Genomic DNA, 16,548 nt, shown 5'->3' with positions numbered 1-16,548 from the left:
ATTAGGTTGGGTGGACCTACCTATGGTTTTGTGCATGGTTTTCGCACATGGTTTTGGATGTGATGGTTTTCGGTCCATGGTATTGGATGCTTTGGCATGTATAAATATGTATTATAACCTTGAAAGGAATATAATGAAAAATCAAGCCAGTAGTCCTGGTTTTGGGATCCAGGAGAAAATCTCTGTGTATAGGTGTTTTATGTGTTATGCTCTCACATTGTTTATTTTCTGTTGTTAGAATTTGTATGAAGGTAATTTCTGTACAGGGTTAAAACCTACAGTTGCAACCGAAGTTTGGAATAAGCGGTGAGATTGTCGAGATATGTAAGGATAATGTGAGCCAAGTTGTGAAATCAATAGGACATGTCATGTTTAAAAGTGGCCCTGGAATTCTTTAAACCAAAATGCATGACCTTGTAAGCAAAAGTTTCCCATGGACTAGTGAAAGCAGTTTTAAGTTAATCAACATAATGGATACATATCTGGTTATATCCAGAGAATCCATCCATGAAGGAAATAACCTCTTGCCCTACACATTCATCAATGACCTGGTCAATGAAGGGTGTGGGAAAGTTTTCTTTGGTACAAGATTTGTTCAGATCGCAGAAGTTAGTGCAGACATGGATGGTGCCTTGTTTCTTGAGAATGGGAACGCGATTGGACACCCATGTGGTGAATTCAATAGGATATATGAAACCAAACTACTTGAGTTTATCGATTTCAGCTTTGATAGCTTCATGTTTGGAAGGATGGATAGGCCTTTATATTTGATGGTTGGGTATGACATCGACCCAAGTTTCAATGTGATTTTCAACAATGGTGGGATCTAGTCTGGACATTTTAGAATAGGACTAGGCGAAAACATCACGAATTTCCTTGAATAAATTTGTGTAAGCATCATTTTCTTTTGGGGTGCACTGTACCCCCAAGATAATGTTTTCTTCGATCCTCAGTTTATTCGAAATGTTAATATTGATTGTATGGGAAATGTTAGCCATATTTCCTTCTTCAAAATCATCTGTTGCATGAATGGGATTTTTAAACCAATCTACTTCATAATGAATGATGTCTTTGGACTCCATAGCATATTGGTCATGGTTTTTCTGCAGAAAAAATGTATACATGATGGTGCATATCATCCCAAGGATAATTAGGGGTGGTCATAGCTTCCATGATGTCTTCATCAAAATTGAAGATGGGCGGATTGGAGGAAGGACCACATGATGGCGAAGAGATACCTGAAGCATCTTCATGAGAGATAAGGTTCACATACACATCGTCAAGGTTGGGAGACATATGACAAGTAGATGGAATATCTATCGATGTTGATACTAGGGTGTTCGTTGAGGAAGGTTCAACACAATCACAATAGGAGTCATAAGGGGAGTTCCAATGCATCGATCTCATGGATGAAGACAAGTAGAGAATAGGAGCAATATTATCTATCATCTCAACATCAGGGGGAGGGATCACAATGGGTGTTTGACAGATCTCATGTTCGGGTGTAGGAGTAGGACTAGAATCCACAGGTAGAGAAGAGGTTGACTCACTACGAGCGACCTCTAATTCGCGAATCACTTGAAGTGTATTATGAAAATATTCGAGATGGGGACATTAATGAGAATTGTGGCCATAATTATGACACAAAGAACATGGGTGATTGGTGTGTAATGATCTATTCTTCTTAGATGACCCAGGTAAGGTGACATGGACCTCAAGAATGTTAGAATAAAGGAAGGCATCAGTGACTGCATCCTTAACATGAGGGAGTTTAGGACAATTATTAGTGGCATGACAAACAACATCACACAAAGCATAAGTAGTAATAGGCTTTGATGGCTTAGGAGGAGTTGGAGTTGTTGGGGGGGCTTGTCTTTAGTTCCCTTTTTCTAGGATTTCCCCCCCTCACCTGTTGGAAATAATACTGAGAGGGGGGGTGAATCAGTATTATCAGATCAATCAATCTTTTCAATTTCATACTCAGAAACATATACGCTACTTCAATTAAGTGAACCCGCGTGTACACGCTACTGTGTCTAATGAAACTCGCGTATATCCAGAGATCTTATAATTCAGTTAGCTTAATCTTCAGTAAATGCATCAGATCATTATTAAGCATATTAACAGTAAACAGGTGCAGAATAACAGAACAGAACATCACACAAGAGCCACACACATGAACACAAAGATATAAGGTGGAAACCCAATGTGGGTGAAAACCACCTGCTGCAAGTCATCTCAATCTTCTTCTTAATAAGAAAATCCTTTTACAATATTTGTACTGGTGCAGTCTTATACCAGTACGGGAGCTACAACCCCCTTTTCTCTTGTACTAGCCGATCCATTTACTAGTACGCAGGCTGCTACCTGCTACAATGCTCCAAAGATCTCCTTTAGCTTTTGTACTAGCTTAGATACTAGTACGTAGGTGCTTGCCTACAATCTTCTCACCTCCAGGTACCACGTTTCATCAATTTTCAGACTGGATACACTGAAGCACAACACATAATCTGTAAGGCCACTTTTCATCCAATTTTCATACTGGACCCATAACTATCATTGAAGCTCAAAACAATCATCAAACTCTGAATCACTGAAACCCTGTTAACAACAGTCACCAGAACACAGAGCAGACACAGAACTCTGTAATAACCATCAGATCCATCTGCAACTTCAAATATCAAGCTTTACAATGTATACGCTACTTCGATGAATCAAACCCGCGTGTATACGCCCTTTTGCCAAAGACAACCCGCGTACAGATCTAAAAATAATTTCTCATAACTTGCAGCTGTACCAGACATCAGTCATACTCATAACATTTATAGAACAATACATGCGTCAGTATGTAGATCTAGAATAAGCATCATAAAGATAGTTCATTTCAAACCATTTGATCCCGATCTCTCCTTAGATCTAGTTCTCCATCAACCGATGAGATCTCTCCTTAGCTCAGATCAAGCAATGCATCATCAACCCATAACCCTGTATATTGGATCTAATACTTCATCAGATATTCAAGACATTTCGGATGCCCTTGCCTAATGATTTCCTTCCCTTTATATAGCCTTAGGCCTTGTTCAATACCAAGAGCCAAAACCATAGAAATCCAATACCATCAACTTCAAAACTAGGGATCAACACGTCCGCCGAGACACAATGGTCCGAAACCATAGGCACAACTTCCAAGGACTAACCGCCATGGACCAAAGGTACTTTTCCACATACACGCGCTTTTGCTGAAGCCAACCTGCGTGTACACGCGACTTGGGCTTAACGAACCTGCGTGTATGAACTTTCTCTTCTTCTTATAGTCTGATCATTAATTCCTTGTTGCTGACCTTCTGTACTATGATTTTTCATTAGTGAGGTTTGCCATCAAGGACAACACTTATCTCATAATGCCAACAATCTCCCCCTTTGGACTTGATGGCAAAGCTAACTTGTCATACTTAGAATTAGCATCTGATTCCTTTGAGCTGTCCTCCATCAGTCACATCTGATATCTCGTCTGAAGATTCATCCAGTTATACATAAGTGAGATATTCTTCTATGAGAGGGTTGCCATCAAGTACAACACATGCATCATAATGCCAACAATCTCCCCCTTTGGACTTGATGGCAACAACACCAAATCACTCTCCCCCTTTGACATCAAGGGCAAAGGGTGGACCAAGATATTCTCTTCCTTTGCTGAATCATTCCACTGTCCATACTCCCCCTGAGTACCTGCTGAAATCTCTGAATAATCTCCCCCTTTGTATATGCCAAGGTGTAACAATCTGTCAATGCTCCCCCTGAGTACATGCCAAGTCTCTGTACTGCTGAAGTGTGTTGTTCATGCTCTTCCTGACTGTAGGCAAGATCTGCATAAGATGTTCTTCAAGAAGAACATGACTCTATACATCATAAAAGACCTTCCTATCACCAAAGACTCATACATACATCCATCTCTCAACTAAGTGAGGATATACAAAAATTGACTCATCCACCCAACCAAGTGGGGATACATCAAAAGTTTACATATGACAACCAATCATATTGCATCAATCATCCCAGGCATAGTGGGGAAACCAAAATAGGCCGTTACATGACCTTGACACCATAAATGAGATACATGACATAGCGACAATAGATCTATACCAAGACTTATGAAAGTCACAAATAACTGATATCGCCAGCATCTTGTCAATCAGCATTCAGATCAGCAACCAAGAGATCCTTTTGTTCTTCCTCTGACTTTGATTCACCTGAAATCAACAACATCTTGTGAACTAGAACCAAAGGCTTCTAAGATAATGCCAACAATGCATCATTGGAAGATTATCTGCTCCCCCTGAACCTGTGCCAGATGATCTCTGTCAGACCTATATCAGACTTTCTGCAACCAACATCTGTCCCTGCTGATTTCCTTCAAATTTCCATATACGCGTCTGTATACACATAAACAAGCGTATATACGCAGATATCCCTTACGTAACTCGCGTACACCATATACGCGACTATCCCCTTGTAAAACGACGTATGCACGCGGATATCCTTTAAACAACACGCGTACACAAATTTCCATATCGGCAACCTGTAAATGTCCTGTAGAGAATAGGTCATCAACCTATAACAAGGTATGTCTGCATCATTTCATCCCTTTGAACAGAATTCAGAGTCATTCACATTGTATCATGTGTGAAACCACCATAGCCATTTCATCAAGCTCTTCATGATCCAAGTATCATTACTTGGGAACATCTGCATCAATTAACATATGTAAGGATCAACCTATCATCATATAGATAAGAACTCATCACCATGTCTTCAATAAAGCAACTTTGAGTAGTCATCCATGTATCAGCGCTATGTATCTTGAGCTCAAGTTCTTTTGACAAAGATTCTTGATATCATCATCAGCAACAATCCTTATCCGCATGAGTGCCTGCATCATAACTGTATGATATTTATGCATAAGACAACAGCAGTATATAAGTGACTCATCATCAAGTGAGGAAGATGTGTATTCAAGCTTTGTACTTCTCCTTGTTCTTATGAAGATCACCATGTAAGCACCATATATGCATCATCAAAGAATCAACCATAAATCTGATCTGAACATCTTCTATGTAATTCCAAGAATCATATGTGATTTTATCATAGACAACTCACAACCATATCATAGCAAGATATATCATTTGGCCATATAAGAATCATCACCAAGGACTATTATCCATAATGCCAACAATGATTTATTAAAGGCATATGCTCCCCCTCAACCTGTGCCATCTGTTAGATCTGATCATGCATATATCAGCAATAAGCATCAAGACATCATCATCATCATCAAGTCAGGATCAAAACACTTCTAGACATCTTACAAGTATCAAAACATTTTTACACATCCTCAGCAGACTGTAACTATTAACCAATAGAGCAAATAATGGACTGAATCATATCAGATCCCTTTTCTGAGCCTGTCCCCACTGCTTTTCCTCAGATTGACATATACGCGACTTTGCAGTGTCTAACTCGCGTATATACGCGACTTCCCTTTAAGGAACTTGCGTATGAGATTCAGAACACTGAAGTTTTACACCTTCAGCTCCCCCTGAGTCTGATATGTCTGTGCTGTGCTGTGTCTCAGTACATTGTGCTGACTGTACTTCCTTCTTCCTCCATATCTTCAAGTGTGATGAGGTTTTCTTCTTTTGGTGTGATGTCCATCCTTTGTTCCTGCATTCCTTTGCTATATGTCCAGGCTTGTTACATGTATAACATCTTACATGTTTCATATTCCTCCTGTAGCAATCAGCAGCTTTGTGACCATACATATTGCACGCAAAGCAATATCCATTAAAGTACCTTGATTGAGATGACCTGTCCGCATAATGGTCTTGAACTCTTCTTCTTCTACATCTAGCTGCAACATGTCCAAGATTATGACATACATAACATTCAACATTATTCATAGGAGGAGTAAAAGATTTTCTTTGAGGAGTTTCTTTTCTTGATTGTTGATGGGGTTGACCTTTCATCTCCTTGTTGATCATCTTAGATTTCTCTTTAGAGTTCCTTGCCTCACCTTGTGAACTAGATTCACCTTCAACAGATTCTTGAAAACCAAGACCAGTCTTGATAGCAGGAGACCTTTGACTACTAAGAATATCATCCAAGACTTTAGAACTATCTTGAAATCGTAAAAGCTTATCCTTTTCTTCTATTTTACCTTTCAAGATATTTACCTCAACTTGAAGTTGTTCCTCCTTTTCTAGACATTGCTTCTTCATGTCTTCTTCATCTTTCCTTCCTTCTTCCAACTGATGCCTTAGTTTGAGAATCTCCTTTTCTTGTTCTTCATTCAGATCCTGCTGCATTTGACGAACTCGGAAGGCACATTCTAGTTGAGATTTTAAGCTGGTGACTTCGTTTTCTTGTTTTGCAATAGCTTGGAGTAGATCTGTATTCTGCTTCTTTGATTCTTCAAGATCTCCTTTTAGTGAGGGGATTGTAGCTTCAAGATTTTCATAGTAGCTGGATCTATCTTTGAGTTTCTTGATGGTTGTGCTTCTTTCGTTGACTTCTTTTCTTAATGATGTCACTTCATGCTGCAATTTTTGACATTGGTCTTCCTTGTCCTTGAGTAGCTTTCTTTCCTTGTTTCCTTCTTCTAGTTGGGCCTTTAGTTTGGTAACTTCTTCTTTGAAAGCACATTCCCTTTTGTTCAATAGATCTTGTTGATCTTTAACTTTGTCTGCAAGCCTTCTAAATACTGCCTCTATTTGACATTTTTCTTGCTCACCCATAAAAGCATGTTCAGTAGTTTCACTATCACTTCCATCACTTTCACAAGGAAATATAGCAGGAACATCAGAGGATAATACATTCATACCTGATAATGATTCTGAATCTAATTCTGAATCTGATTCTGAATCTGAAGAACTTCTTATACCTAATCCCCAATCGACTCTCCCACTGTCATAGATCTCTTGAGATGTCTTCTTCTTCTTATGAGCTTTCTTCTTAAGTTTCCTTCCCATTGATCCACGGATCTCCTTCAAGCGATCAAGCTTCTATCAAAGGACCGGCTCTGATACCAATTGTTGGAAATAATACTGAGAGGGGGGGTGAATCAGTATTATCAGATCAATCAATCTTTTCAATTTCATACTCAGAAACATATACGCTACTTCAATTAAGTGAACCCGCGTGTACACGCTACTGTGTCTAATGAAACTCGCGTATATCCAGAGATCTTATAATTCAGTTAGCTTAATCTTCAGTAAATGCATCAGATCATTATTAAGCATATTAACAGTAAACAGGTGCAGAATAACAGAACAGAACATCACACAAGAGCCACACACATGAACACAAAGATATAAGGTGGAAACCCAATGTGGGTGAAAACCACCTGCTGCAAGTCATCTCAATCTTCTTCTTAATAAGAAAATCCTTTTACAATATTTGTACTGGTGCAGTCTTATACCAGTACGGGAGCTACAACCCCCTTTTCTCTTGTACTAGCCGATCCATTTACTAGTACGCAGGCTGCTACCTGCTACAATGCTCCAAAGATCTCCTTTAGCTTTTGTACTAGCTTAGATACTAGTACGTAGGTGCTTGCCTACAATCTTCTCACCTCCAGGTACCACGTTTCATCAATTTTCAGACTGGATACACTGAAGCACAACACATAATCTGTAAGGCCACTTTTCATCCAATTTTCATATTGGACCCATAACTATCATTGAAGCTCAAAACAATCATCAAACTCTGAATCACTGAAACCCTGTTAACAACAGTCACCAGAACACAGAGCAGACACAGAACTCTGTAATAACCATCAGATCCATCTGCAACTTCAAATATCAAGCTTTACAATGTATACGCTACTTCGATGAATCAAACCCGCGTGTATACGCCCTTTTGCCAAAGACAACCCGCGTACAGATCTAAAAATAATTTCTCATAACTTGCAGCTGTACCAGACATCAGTCATACTCATAACATTTATAGAACAATACATGCGTCAGTATGTAGATCTAGAATAAGCATCATAAAGATAGTTCATTTCAAACCATTTGATCCCGATCTCTCCTTAGATCTAGTTCTCCATCAACCGATGAGATCTCTCCTTAGCTCAGATCAAGCAATGCATCATCAACCCATAACCCTGTATATTGGATCTAATACTTCATCAGATATTCAAGACATTTCGGATGCCCTTGCCTAATGATTTCCTTCCCTTTATATAGCCTTAGGCCTTGTTCAATACCAAGAGCCAAAACCATAGAAATCCAATACCATCAACTTCAAAACTAGGGATCAACACGTCCGCCGAGACACAATGGTCCGAAACCATAGGCACAACTTCCAAGGACTAACCGCCATGGACCAAAGGTACTTTTCCACATACACGCGCTTTTGCTGAAGCCAACCTGCGTGTACACGCGACTTGGGCTTAACGAACCTGCGTGTATGAACTTTCTCTTCTTCTTATAGTCTGATCATTAATTCCTTGTTGCTGACCTTCTGTACTATGATTTTTCATTAGTGAGGTTTGCCATCAAGGACAACACTTATCTCATAATGCCAACATCACCATATTCTTTCACAACAGTAGTTGGTTCTTGTTGAGGTTTTTGTGAAACTGAAGGAAAGGAAGGGGTAGGAACAACATTTTGGATTGGGTTCAAAGAAGTGTAAGGTTTAAGTTGATTGGAAGGAGTGTTTGCGAGAGGATCGATGTATGAGACTGAGATCCCTAAGGTAATGTTGGGTAGACTCAACGTATCCATGACAGTCATAGATTAAACTCCAGGAGGTGGAAATAAGAATGATATTTGACCATAAGGATAGCGGCCTGGAGGAACTCCTCTGAGATGGTTAAGGCTCAGGGGAAGGGTTCTGGGAGGAAATGGGTTAGGAGAGACACCAGTTGAAGGAAAGGGTCCATGAGGAATAGTACTAGGAGGTGAGGTTGAGTTAGGAATAACAAGTTGCGGAGGTGTGGTCTGATGTGAAGGAATACAAGACCATTTGTGGGTGTCCCACAATGCTTGGAGCATGAAAACACTAGTTGAGCTAGGCTCATAAAGGGTAGGTGGTTGAACATAGTAAGAACCAAGAAAAGTGGAATATTTTTTTACTCTTCGAGAGACATTGGTGAAGGACGAGACATTTGTGTTGTGATCCATGGAGGAAATGTTGGAGTGAGGTGAAGTTTGGTCTTTGGGGTCATAGTATGTCAACTCATCAATGGTGATGATCTTTCCATTATGGGAAATCAGATCTTACAGTGAATTGTAGATACGACAGCTGGCATGGCATAAGTATAACTATGACCCAAAAGGATGTTATCATCTAAGGGAGCATCAATGACTTCAATGTCAATACAAATAGTCTTGCTGGAAACTATGACTGGGCAGTTGTGATATAAGCCAAGGGGTTGTGAAGGATGACCATCCATGCCCGAAGAGTGATGGTGGATAGGGATAGGTCAAGGGAACCAATTTTCTTCTAAACACTAGTCGAGATCACCTAGGCAGTTGTGCTTTTGTTAATGATACATTGCTAACAGTGGCATTTCTAATGGAGACTGGTATTTGTGTAGGTTTTAACCCTGTACAGAAATTACCTGCATACGAATTCTTAAGCAAAGAAAATAAACAATGCGAGAGCATAACCCATAAAACACATATGCACAGAGATTTTTCCCTGGATCCCAAAACCGGGACTACCAGCTTGATTTTTCATTATGTTCCTTTCAATGTTACAATACATATTTATACATGCCGAAGCATCCAATACCATGGACCGAAAAACCATCGCGTCCAATACCATGTGCGAAAATCATGCACAAAACCATAGGTAGGTTCGCCCAACCTAATATAGGGTCCAAAAAAAATTTTCCCGCGGCGCTGCCCCGGACCCTGTAGAGGGAGGCTACTCGCCCCCCTCAAACCCCCCGGACAGGGGGGGCTGCCGCCCCCCCTGTGACCCCCCCGCTGCGCAATCGGCGCAACGAAGGGGGGCTACCGCCCCCCTCTAACCCCCCATTTGACTACGTAGGTTAGTCGTGGAAAGAATATAACACAACCCAACAATCTCCCACTTGTTGTTTTCTTTCCACAGGGGGCCACAGGAGAGCTTAGTCATTTTTCCAGCCCTGAAACACCCATTGTTTCTCTACACCAAGAGAACTTCTCAGAGTTCACAGATTTTGTCAATGCATCTGCAGTATTCTTCAAAGTGTCCACCTTTACCAGCAACACCTTTTTGTCTTCTATCATATCCCTCACAAAGTGATACTGAACATCAATGTGCTTTGTCTTTGAATGATAAGCAGGGTTCTTTGCCAAGAAAAACGCACTTTGGCTGTCACAGTCCATTCTTATAGCTCCCTGTACTAACCCCATACTTGAACACAATCTCTGCAACCAAACTGCTTCCTTGCTTGCATGAGTGGCTGCCATGTATTCTGCCTCTGTAGTTGATAGTGCCACTACAGATTGTTTCTTACTCATCCAACTGACTGCACCTCCAAATAGGTTAAACACATACCCACTTGTAGATCTTCTCTGATCCAGATCTCCAGCCCAGTCTGCATCAACAAAACCATGAATATCCAACACTCTGTCCAATCCTGGTCTTCCTTGGTAGCACAAACCATAATCACTAGTGCCACGCAAATACCTGAAAACCCGCTTCACTGCTGTCCAGTGCTCCTTCCCAGGTTTTGACATAAACCTGCTCAATACTCCCACTGCATGTGCAATGTCTGGTCTAGTATAGACCATTGCATACATCAGGCTACCGACTGCACTTGCATATGGAACACGGGACATGTCCTCTTCCTCTTCTTGTGTCTTGGGACACTGTTCAGCAGATAACCTCACACCTACAGGAATAAGAACCTTCACCGGTTTACTATCCTGCATATTAAACCTCTGCAGTATTGTCTCGACATACTTCCTCTGGTTTAACCAGAGCTTCCTCTTTGCCCGATCTCTTTTAATTTCCATGCCCAAAATATAGTTTGCAGCACCAAGATCTTTCATGTCAAATTTGGAGGACAATTGGGTCTTCAAATCCTGGATAATTTCTTTGTCATTTCCAACCAGCAACATATCATCCACATACAAGACCAGATAAATAACACGGTCACCAATTAATTTAAAATACACACAATGATCTGCTTTGCTTCTGGTGAAGCCAAGTCCCCGTATAAATGTATCAAATTTCTGATACCACATCCTTGGTGACTGTTTTAACCCATACAGAGACTTCTTTAACTTGCATACTAGTTCTTTCTTACCCTTCACCGCAAAGCCTTCAGGTTGCCTCATGTAGATTTCCTCTTCCAAATCCCCGTGAAGAAATGTTGTCTTCACATCCATCTGTTCTACCTCAAAATCAAAAGCAGCAGCAACAGATAAAAGTAATCTAATAGAAGCTACCTTGGCAACAGGAGAAAAAATATCACCAAAATCAATTCCCGGCACCTGGGAATAACCTTTTGCTACCAACCGAGCTTGGTATTTCTCCACCTTTCCTTATGCATTAGTCTTCTTCTTGAACACCCATTTGCTGCCAATGGGTTTCCTTCCAACTGGCAACTCTACTAGATCCCAAGCCTCATTTTTGTGCAAAGATGCCATTTCATCAACCATGGCCTCTTTCCAGAGTTTTCCATCCTCTGAATCCACTGCTTCCTTCACAGTTCTGGGATCATCATCAGTAACAGACAAAGCAAAATTTGAACTGAAAGCAGATGGACTATACCTTTCTGGCTGCCTTCTTTCTCGACCTGATCTTCTCACAACCGGAGTTTGTGGCTCTTCATCTTCTGATTCCTCCTCCGCTGCAGAGTCTAATTCTTCCTCCTTTGGCTCAAACTCTATCTTCTCAGGTTCCTTTGGTTGGACTTCAGATTGAATAACATATTTTACCTCTATGAACACCACATCTCGGTTGTACACAACCTTCCGTGTGACTGGGTTCCAAAGCTTATAACCCTTTAAACCATCCTTATACCCAATAAAGATGCACTTTTCAGATTTACTATCCAACTTGGTTCGTTTCTCCTTTGGAACATGTACATATGCATCACATCCAAATACCCTCAGATGTGAAAGAGAGGGTTTCTTACCAGTCCATACTTCTTGTGGAGTCTTATCCTCCAACGCTGATGAGGGTGATCTGTTGATCAGGTAACGTGCAGTATCCACCGCCTCTGCCCAGAATTCCTATCCTAACCCGGCACCACTGAGCATGCTTCTTGCCCTTTCCATCAACATCTTGTTCATTCTTTCTGCGACTCCATTTTGCTGAGGTGTATATGGAGTAGTCTTCTGCCGTGCTATACCACATTTCTTACAAAATTCTTCAAATTCCTTGCTGCAAAATTCTCCACCATTATCTGTCCTCAGCACCTTTATCTTCTTCTCTATCTGATTTTCCACCAGAGCCTTAAATTCTTTAAACCTATCAAAGACTTCAGATTTCTTCTTAAGGAAATATATCCATGTATTCCTTGAGAAGTCATCTATGAATGATACATAGTACACAAACTTACCCAGTGATGGAACCTTCATAGGTCCAAACACATCACTGTGCACAAGCTCTAATATCTGTTTCGTCCTCTTACCACCAGAGGGGAAACTCACTCGATTCTGCTTCCCATACACACAATTTTCACAGAAATCAAAATCCAGAGAGCTATCATTCATACCTTCTACCATACCTTTACCATGAAGTATTCGAAGGCCCTTCTCTCCAATATGTCAAAGACTTTGATGCCACAACATGGTCTTCTCTCCAGAGACAACTAGATTTTCTACTCCATTTTCAGGAACCATAGAACTATTGCACCCATCAACAACAGTGCTACCTTGCAGCTTGTACAGAGTTCCAATCCGAACTCCCTGCATCAATATCAGTGCTCCTCGAACCATCTTGCAGGTATCTTTCTCGAACACCGTCTTTACACCTCCATCATCCAACTTGCTTACAGAAATCAGATTTCTGGCCAATGTAGGAATATGTAGAACACCTGGAAGTGTTCTAACCCTTCCACCTTGCAACTTCAACTTTACATTTCCCCGACCAATGATTCTAGCCTTCCTATCATCTCCTAAGAAGCCATCACCACCATCGTATTTCTCATACTCGTAGAACCACTCTCTATGGGGAGTGAAGTGAAAGGATGCACCTGAGTCAATCAACCATGCCTCATGATCTAAATGTGTACTTGAAGAAGCCAAGTACACATCCCCACCTTCATCTGAGGTGGTTTTCGCCTCTGCAGAAGGAGCATCATCAGATCCCTTTCCTTTATTAGGAGCTTTAGATTTACAATCCCTTCTGAAGTGCCCTTCCTTTCCGCATTTCCAGCACACCACCTTTGTAGGTTTTCCTGGAGATTTAGATCTCCCTCTAGATTTAGATCTCCCACTCGATGACTTATTTTTGTTTCTGTTTTGGGACCATCCTCGTATAGACAAGGCATCACCATTCTGGTTGTCCATATTCTTCCGTCTCATCTCCTCCGTCAGCAAGGCTGAGACTATTTCATCAAACTGCAAAGCAGTTGCATTGCTACCTATTGCAATAACCAGACTATCCCACGAATCTGGTAGAGAACACAATAGACTGATGCACTTATCTTCATCTGAAATTTTAATATCAACAGATAATAATTGACTTACCACAGTATTAAACTCATTCAGATGCTCTGTCACCGAGTCTCCATCTTTCATCCTCAGGTTATACAGCTTTTTCCGCAGGAACAGTTTATTCACCAGAGACTTAGATTGGTACAAAGTCCCTAACTTGACCCACAAAGCCTTTTCCGTAGCTTCCCTTGATACATTCAGCAATACTGAATCTGAGACACACAATCGTATTGTGCTCTTTGCCTTCCGATCCAATTTCTTCCATTCTTCATCGGTCACTCCCGATGGTTTAGTAGCCGGATCTACCGCGATCCACTGATCTTTATCGACCAACAGATCCTCCATCTTGAGTTTCCACAACTCAAAACTCTGACCATTGAACTTCGCAATCTCGATCTTTCCACTGCTCACCATCTTCTTTCACCACCAGAATCGATCTCGCAGATCTCCCACTGAACAGGGTCTACCACAGGCCCGAGTGAAACCCCTCAGCAAGAAAGGCGTCCCCTTGAAGCCAAAACAGCTCTGATACCAAATGTAGGTTTTAACCCTGTACAGAAATTACCTGCATACGAATTCTTAAGCAAAGAAAATAAACAATGCGAGAGCATAACCCATAAAACACATATGCACAGAGATTTTTCCCTGGATCCCAAAACCGGGACTACCAGCTTGATTTTTCATTATGTTCCTTTCAATGTTACAATACATATTTATACATGCCGAAGCATCCAATACCATGGACCGAAAAACCATCGCGTCCAATACCATGTGCGAAAATCATGCACAAAACCATAGGTAGGTTCGCCCAACCTAATATAGGGTCCAAAAAAAAATTTCCCGCGGCGCTGCCCCGGACCCCGTAGAGGGGGGCTACCCGCCCCCCTCAAACCCCCCGGACAGGGGGGGCTGCCGGCCCCCCTGTGACCCCCCCGCTACGCAATCGACGCAACGAAGGGGGGCTACCGCCCCCTCTAACCCCCCGTTTGACTACGTAGGTTAGTCGTGGAAAGAATATAACACAACCCAACAATTTGAAAGGAAATAGATGAAGGTAGTGGAGGATTTTCTGACTTGTCAACATGAAAGACAATCATCTGATTGTCTCGAGGATCCATGACACCCAAGGTAGATAATAGATCTTTCCTTTGGTATGGGCACGTCTAGAGGACTTCCAACATTGACATGGCAACAGGAGACTGTGCCAAGTCATCTACTATGCTATATGTATGAGCGGATTTGGCAAAAACAACATTTCGACTTAACAAACCTTTGGATTCTTTGGAATAACCTCAATCTTAGGCTAAGCAATCTATAAGGTACCATTGGATGACGATAAAGGATCGGTGGAAACTTTGGGTTGGGACTTAGTCACTGACTTAACAGATGGCTTGTCATATTGGCATGATCGAGTCAGAAGGTTGACTTGATCAGTATTTACCTCATCAAAATTCATCATAAGAATTTGATAATCAGCAGTGGGTTGCGATCCTTGAGAATTTTCGTGAGCTTCCCATACTTCTCGCATCTAAGGTAAAAGAGTACACTCATGGGTATAATGACCATATATGCTGCAATAGGAAAAAGGTTTATTCGTATGAAGAACCTTGTTTTTCTTGGGTTGACTACCCTATTGCTAGGTTATGAGATTAGGTTGAGGACCCTGAGGGGAATTAGGTGGAGGACCCTAGTTGCGTTGATTACCTTGAGACTGTTTATTCCTATTACCCTTCCCCTTGTTATTTTTCTTAGGGTTAGGGGGATTGGGTCCACTTTGTTCAGCATACACTTGTCCTTGCAGAGGAGGTGGTTGTTGTAGTAGAGGGATAGCAGACATGGGGTTTGGGGCATTGGTGCCAAAGGAGATGGAGCACTAGGTTGTGCATATTGATAATAAGGAGATGTGGCAACACTTGAATAAAAAGAAAATGCAACATTGTCCCTAGAATATATTGATTTGGATGTGGATATGCATATGGCATGTTGGGACCTAGATAAGGGTTGCTAGGTGTAGGATTGGGGGAGGGATAATTATAAGTGGAACTGGTCCCTCCCTGAGGTAGACCATAACTCACCTGAGGTTGAGAATATGGTTAAGGGTGTGATATGGTTCCAACTATTCCATCCATGGCATGAGATTCCCCCAGTGCATTTCCAACACCAAGCCAAGATAGATTGGGGATGACAATGTAAACATAACCTGACTAGGCATAGATCAAATCAAATTTTAAGGCTATTTGGAGTGCCTCTTCCTTAGACTGGGGGAAGTACGACGTGACATATTTAGCAATGGGGGTCAAAAATGATCTAAGGAACCAATCCAGATAGACTCGGTGAACGAAATTAGGATCTCTACAGATACTCCTCCTTCTACGCCATTCCTGAACATGGTTGGAAACGCAAGTGGCAGAAGTTTGATGGAAAGAAGCGAAAATTTTGGTACTGATATCATAATGGAGAGGTAACTGGAAATATGAAAGAAAAGTTGTGGCAAGAGTCGCTAAAGTGGAATGAGTGGCTCTGGGCTAATCAACATACCAGTTAGAAGCAGCTCCAATGAGCGTGCATTGGAACAAATGAAGACGAATGGAGTCTTCAGTAATGTAATTTGATGAACACCACATGTGGAATGAGCGAACATGATTAATGGGATCTTCTCCAAGATTACCTTCAAACTTTGTGATGTATGAAGGGAGTTTAGTGGGTATAGCTGGCCAAGTGGGATAATGGAGAAGAGAATCATTGATAAGTTGGCTAACATCTGGGAGACTCAAACCATCCATAAAAGGAGGCAAGGAAGTAGGAATGATCACACCAGTGGGGGTTCCGCTAGTGGGGGCACCCTAGTTGGTACTTGGGTTATCACCCTAGGTTCCCGCACCCA

This window comes from Pinus tabuliformis, chromosome 6 (genome assembly GCF_031772625.1).
Source record: "Pinus tabuliformis cultivar Carrire ecotype Pingquan chromosome 6, CPIR1, whole genome shotgun sequence".
NCBI classification, from domain to species: Eukaryota; Viridiplantae; Streptophyta; class Pinopsida; order Pinales; family Pinaceae; genus Pinus; species Pinus tabuliformis.
This window is presented reverse-complemented; position numbering follows the sequence as displayed.